The sequence below is a fragment of the Mirounga angustirostris genome, unplaced genomic scaffold, assembly GCF_029215605.1.
Source record: "Mirounga angustirostris isolate CCGP_5_RB_7025 unplaced genomic scaffold, mMirAng1.0.hap1 SCAF_3, whole genome shotgun sequence".
NCBI lineage: Eukaryota > Metazoa > Chordata > Mammalia > Carnivora > Phocidae > Mirounga > Mirounga angustirostris.
Window position 1 is genome coordinate 186,828,934 of NW_026991711.1, and position 6,518 is coordinate 186,835,451.

General features: G+C 48.8%; 1 long non-coding RNA gene across 1 annotated transcript; it reads right to left on the reverse strand.

Moving 5' to 3' along the window:
* Positions 1–1,738: 1,738 nt before the first annotated feature.
* Positions 1,739–4,407, reverse strand: LOC135363925 (uncharacterized). Its single transcript, XR_010410334.1, has 3 exons — positions 3,387–4,407; positions 2,878–3,084; positions 1,739–2,228 (listed from the first exon to the last, which is right to left on the reverse strand). It is a non-coding gene; the product is annotated as an uncharacterized LOC135363925 (long non-coding RNA).
* Between the last annotated feature and the right edge of the window lie 2,111 nt (positions 4,408–6,518).

Sequence of the window (6,518 nt, forward strand, 5' to 3'; positions counted from 1 at the left end):
TGGCCAGGGCCACCGGAGAGACCTGGGGGGCGGGGCGTGGTGTGGACCAGCCTGGGGACCAGAGGACTGGGTCAGGCCTGGACCCAGCACCCAGAGGAGGGATCCTGAGCCGTGCGGCCCCCCAGAGAGGGTGTGGGTCTGAGCTGGGCTCCCAGTTTGCTGTCCATCCCTCTCTTGTGTATCACACCTTATGTTTCTGTCCCTGTCCCCCCTGACCATGAGCTTCTGCCGATCAGGGAGATCAGGGGTCAGGCATCATGCAAGCTCAGCTGAGAGCCACATCCCAACAGGGGAGCCTGCTGCAGGCCTCTAGGGGTACCATCATTCCTGTCATACCCGGGGTTGTGTATTTAATCTGCCAGTTTTCCAGCAGATGGCAGGGAAGCGTCTTGGGGACGAGTGCCCACAAAACACCATCAGGGCTGCCACTCCGCGATCGAGTGAAAGAACAGAACCCACGAGGGCTGGTAGCTCCGGTCCTTCCCGCGGGCAGGCCAGGTGCTCAGATGTGCTGAAGAGAGAGGCGGCTGCCCCCTCCTCGCTGGGAGCCGAGCAACCAGAACCCCTGTGCCCGTGCAGGCCGTGACGCCCTGAGACATGGCCAAGTTCTGAGGACAGGTGGGCGCCCAGCCTCCCATTAGACCTTCCCAGAGGGCCTCTGCCCCGCGGCCTGTCACCAGCAGGGACAAGGCAGGGGGGGAGGACATTCCTGAGCTGCCACTGGGGTGCTCTGAGTCTGGCTGGTGGAAGCCTCACGGGCCCACACGGTGGCAGTGATCTCTGGCTCTTGTCCTAAATGCAGGCAGACGAGGCGGGAGGCGGGAGGCGGGAGGCAGGAGCCCGGGTTCCTCCAGGCGTGGTGGTGATCCTGGAGGATCCTCATTCCACAGCGGCCTGTCTGGGGGCTGTGCAGAGGGAACGCCCACAACTGAGGCCCTGGGGGAGCCTGGGGAAGCCCCAGAGGTGGTTCCGGGAGAGCAAGCTGCTGGCTAAGGGGGGCTCCCAGGAAGGCTGGGGACATCTGGTAGCTTCCAGGTGTTCCTCTCCAACTCATGGCGATGCTAGGTGCCGGCTGGGGGACCCGAGGGAAGCTGGATGAACTAGTTGCTAAGAGGACTGAGGCTCTCGTGGGTGAGCTGAGGGGAGCTTTGGTGGGGAGCTGAGGCAGCCTCCAGAACCCAGAGGTGCTGCCTGGTCTGGGTAAGAGCAGTCCTGCCATGGATGGAGAGACTTGGCAAGGCAAGAGGAAATCAGGCAGATCCCGGAAAGTGGGGCGGGTTCATGGGACAGACTGGAGTCCCGAAGAGCCCCAAACACAAGAACAGTTCACTCGGCCCAGAAATTCCCTCATCTGAGTTTGGACAAGAAAATAGGGTAGAGGACGGTAAATAGAAGGAAAGTGGATAATCCCAATCATTCGTGGGGTGATTGGATTCTGGGCCTCTTCCAAAATCTAAACACAGACCTTTCACCCTTCATAAAAATTTACTCAAATTGGATACAGACCCAACTGTAAAAAGCAAAATGATGAAACTCCCAGAGGATAACATAGGAGAAATGACCTTGGATATGGTGATGACCTTTTCAATACAACCAAAGACATAACTCACGAAAGACATGACTGATAAGCAGGACTTCATTAAAATTAAAAACTTCTGCTCTGCAAAAGACATTATCAAGAGAACAAGAAGCAAGCCACAGACTAGGAGAAAGTATTTGCAAAAGACACATCTGACAAAGTACTATTATCCAAACTTTACACAGAACTCTTAAAACTCAACAATAAGAAAACAACCCGACTTAAATATGGGCCAAAACTTTATTAACAGACACCTCACCAAAGAAGAAATTCCAATGGCAAAGACACATATGAAAAGATGCCCCACATCATATATCACCAGAGAAATACAAATTAAAACAGCAATGCGGTGTTACTACACACCTATTAAAATGGCCAAGATTTTTAGGGCAGTGAAAAAAACTGATGGATACCTGCCATTATACATTTGCCCAAACCCATAGAATGTACAACACCAGGAGGGAAGCCTGGCTTAAACCATGGGCTTTGGGTGATAATGACATGTCACCATCAGTTTATCACCTATAACAAATGTCTCACTCGGTGGGGGATGTTGGTGGTGGGGGATGCTGTGCGTGAGTGGGGGGCAGATGGTATATGGGAAATCTCTGTACTTTCCTTTGAATTTTACTGTGACTCCAAGATGACTCTAAAAAAGAAAAAAGAAAAAGAAAGAAAGTTGGGGCGCCTGGGTGGCTCAGTCAGTTAAGCGTCTGCCTTTGACTCAGGTCATGATCCCAGGGTCCTGGGATCGAACCCCACATTGGTCTCCCTGCTCAGCTGGGAGTCTGCTTCTCCTTCTCCCTCTGCCTGCTTCTCCCCCTGCTGTTCTTTCTCTCTCTGTCTCTGACGAATAAATAAATAAGATCTTTAAAAAAAGAAAGAAAGAAAGAAAGTCTTGGGGTGCCTGGGTGGCTCAGTCAGGCTCTGCACTCAGTGGGGATTCTGCTTGAGATTTTCTCTCTCTCTCTCTCCCTCTCCCTCTCCCCCCCCCCCCCGCTCATGCTCTCGCTCTCTCTCAAATGAGTAAATAAACACCTCCTAGACAGATCAAAAGGACTCCTAAAGAAACTGATCGATGCCCTCCCTCAAAACGTTATTTCAAAACACTTTAAAGGAAATCAGATGTACGCCACATGGGCTGAGGAAGATGAAATCATCAGTGTCCTCATATGTAAAGTCTTCAAACTTCAAAAGCTTCACTGATGTTAAGAAAACACAGAAAGGGAGAGACAATAGCACCAGCAGACATTCAGGGCCTTGCTGATTTACAGCAAGACAAACAGATGAAGGCTCACCAAACCTCCAAGCGACAGGGAAATTGCCCTTTAACGTGAGAGGAGAATCTCTCCAAAGCAGATGGCAGGACCGGCCGCGCTGGACAATCACAGAGCACGAGCCAAGATTCTGTCAGGCAAATTCCAAAGGATCCTGGGCCATTACTGAAGCCAGCTTATTTCCCACGAGCGAAAAAACTCACGGCGATGGGCTGAGAGCTCAGGTGGCTGAAACAAAACAAAACAAAACAAAAAACCCTTGAACGCTTAAGGAAAGAACATTCAGAGGCGCCTGGGTGGCTCAGTCGGTTAAGCGTCTGCCTTCAGCTCAAGTCATGATCTCAGAGTCCTGAGGTCGAGCCCCGCGTCGGGCTCCCTGCTCAGCGGGGAGCCTGCCTCTCTCTCTCCCCGCTTGTGCTCTCTCTGTCTCTGTCTCCCTTTCAAATGAATAAATAAAAAAGAAAAGAACATTCATACATCAGATGAAAATTATTGGGGAAGGATGCCCATATTTTGAGGAGTAAACTTACACCCCTGATGTTCCACGTGGACATCTGGCAGAGGCCAGGAAGGTGGCTGGAGAGCGTTACCCGATAAAACGCAGGATGCTCCGTTAAACCGACAAATTATCTCCTCAGCCTGGTGATTGATCATCAGCATCGACGGGCGTGAGTCATGTTGATCACATGTCTCTGACATGAAGCAGTAAAGAATGGCACTTGACCTCTGGTCTTCCTTCTCCAAACCCCTAGCCCCCATCTGATCATAACAAGCACATCAGACAAATCCCTTAGCGGGACATTCTACAGAATATCTCAAAACTGTCAAGGTCATCAAAAACAAGGGAATGACTAAATGTCATGTGGGATTGTGGGTGAGATCCTGGAACAGAATAGGCATATCAGGTAAAAACTAAGGAAATCTGAATAAAGCATACAGATTCATGATGGTAATAAAAGTACCATCCCCATGTGAGATGTTAATTTTGAGGGAAATTGGGTGTGGGGCATATGGGAACTCCTCTGTCCTATATTTGCAGTTTTTCTGTAAATCTAAAACTTCTCTAAAAAATGAAGTTAATTTTTTTAAAAAGTTACTGAGGGTACAGGAGATGTGAATAATGTTACCAACCAACTTGCTGTAATTGACATTCGTAGAACTTAAAACCCCAAACTGCACAAAATACACATTTCTTTCAAGCACACACGAAATGTTTGTCAAGATCAGCTATACACGGGACCACTGAGTGAGGCTCAACAAATCTGAGAGAAAAGGGATTTAAATTATTTAGGGTATGCTCTCTGAACATAATAGAAATATATTAGAAATCAATTACACAAAGATAGCTCTCACATCCCCAAATATGGCGGCATTAAAAAACACTTTTCACAATAATCCTGTGCCAAAAAAAAAAGAAAAAAGAAAAAAGAAATCACAAGGGAAATAAGAAAATATTTTAATATAAATGAAAATAAAAACCTAACATATCAGACGTCACCCCAGCCTCCGGCTTCTTCATCCAAGTGACTTGATCTAGTCCCATGACTTTAAATTCTGCCTGTGAGCTGCGGAATCCCACATTTTTATCTCCAGCCCAACCTGCTTTCAGAGTTCACGTTATCAAGCTGCTACTGGATGTCTCCTGGATGTTTCAAGAGCATCTCAAACCCCAGAGAGCCAAGAAATAGATTCTCCTCCCATTTCCCCACCATCTGCCCCTTTCCTCAGGCCCCAAACCCAGGAATCATCCTTGGGAATTCTCTTTCCTTCCCACCTCCCCACGTGTCCAGTCTCTGACATTCTTCCGACTCTACTTCCAACCCATCTTGAATCCACCCACTTCTGTCCCTCTCCCAGAATAGAAAGCCCATATTTACAAACATTTCTTACAGTAAGTCATTTGTGTCAACCGCCACACTTTGATTCTTTTAAATTTCCTTCTAAAGATAACACTAATCTACATGTATGAGTCGGCTAGGGCTGCCATAGCAAGTAGGGAAGATTGTCTCACTTAAACAACAGAAAATTACTTTCTCACAATGCGGAGGCCAGGAATCCAAGATCAAGTTGTTGTCGGGGTTGGTTCCAATGGAGGCCTCTCGCCTTGGCTTGTCCCCACACGCAGGCCAAAGCTCCGACATCCACGTTCCCCAAACAAGAACTCATTTCTGGGCCTGCAGACCCCACTTCCTCACATGACAAACAGACCTTCACTCGTCCTTGTGGGTGACACATAACCGCGTTGGGAGACACGGATATGAAGGACCGCGCAAGGCAACAAGGACGGATATATTCCACTTTCCTCCTAATTGAATGTTCCCCTGTATAAAAAATACGGGATTTGACAAGAGCGGGCAATGTCTAGCACACCCATCTTCCCGCGCTGACTCCTCCTTCACCTGACCCTCCGCGGCACCTCCTCCAAGAAGCCCACCCTGACCCCTAGCCACGGCTGCCCCCCCCACCCCCCTCTCTGTTCCTGCTTTATGATCTTCAAATTATTTATTTCCCTTGGAGATAATTACTTGATTATTTTTGTCTCCTTTCACTAGAACAGAAGATGCGAGGGAACAGTAAGGCGCTTGTCTGTCTTGGTTTCCGTTTGAACCCCGCGGCCGCGAAGGTGCCTTCACGAGAGTACCTGCGAAAACACAATTCCTGGGAACTCTCTGCGACCTACGTAAAGAAAGGCACATTTTGGGGGTGCCTGGGTGGCTCAGATGGTTAAGCATCTGCCTTCGGCTCAGGTCATGATCCCAGGGTCTTGGGATCGAGCCCCACATCGGGCTCCTGGCTCGGCGGGGAGCCTGCTTCTCCTCCTCCCTCTGCCTCTCTCCCTGCTCATGCTCTCTCTCTCCCTCTCTGTATCTCTGTGTCTCAAGTGAATAAATAAAATCTTAAAAAAAAAAAAAGGCACATTTTACCGGGGACCATAAAGCTTCCAGTAAATGGAGGGAGAAACCGTATTCCTGGATAGGAATACGGTTTCCCCCCCAAATTAAAGCAACGCCAACAAAAATCCCCCTAGGTTTTTGCAGACAACTAGAAAATTCATTCTAAAAGTTGTCTTGAGAAGCCAATGCATTACAATTGTCAAGAACTTTAAAAAAGAAAAAGTACTAATGATTTTGATGTCCTATATACATAACAATGCTAGAAGGAAATATTGGTGAACACATAAGTTTAAGGAGGAGTCTTTCTAAGTGTACAGGCAAGGGGGAAATCATAAGGGGAAATGTGATGGATTTACTTATCAAAACAGTCCATGAATTCAATAAAGAGGCAGATGTCAAAATGGAAAAATTCCAGTGACTTCTGGTGGACAGAGCTAATATTCTGAATGTACAAAGGGGTCTTCTGTTTTTTATGAGATAAACACGGGAATGGAAAAACGGGGAAAAGACACAGGCAGGGCCTCAAAGAGTGGGGTCTGGATCACCCCCACACACACACCGCCCGGTCCCCCGCCCGCCCGGCTAGGGCTGTGCGGTTTATTCCGAATAAGCCGAGAAGTCTGAGCGGAGGCCGGGCCCGGTCTGATTTACGATAGAACGTGCGCCCTCTGGCGGCTGTGGCGAGAACAGACTTTGCGGGGCCCGGGGGAGACCTTGCCAAGGTCCAGGTGAGAAGCCAGAGGCTCCAGGTGAGAAAGCGGCGGGGAT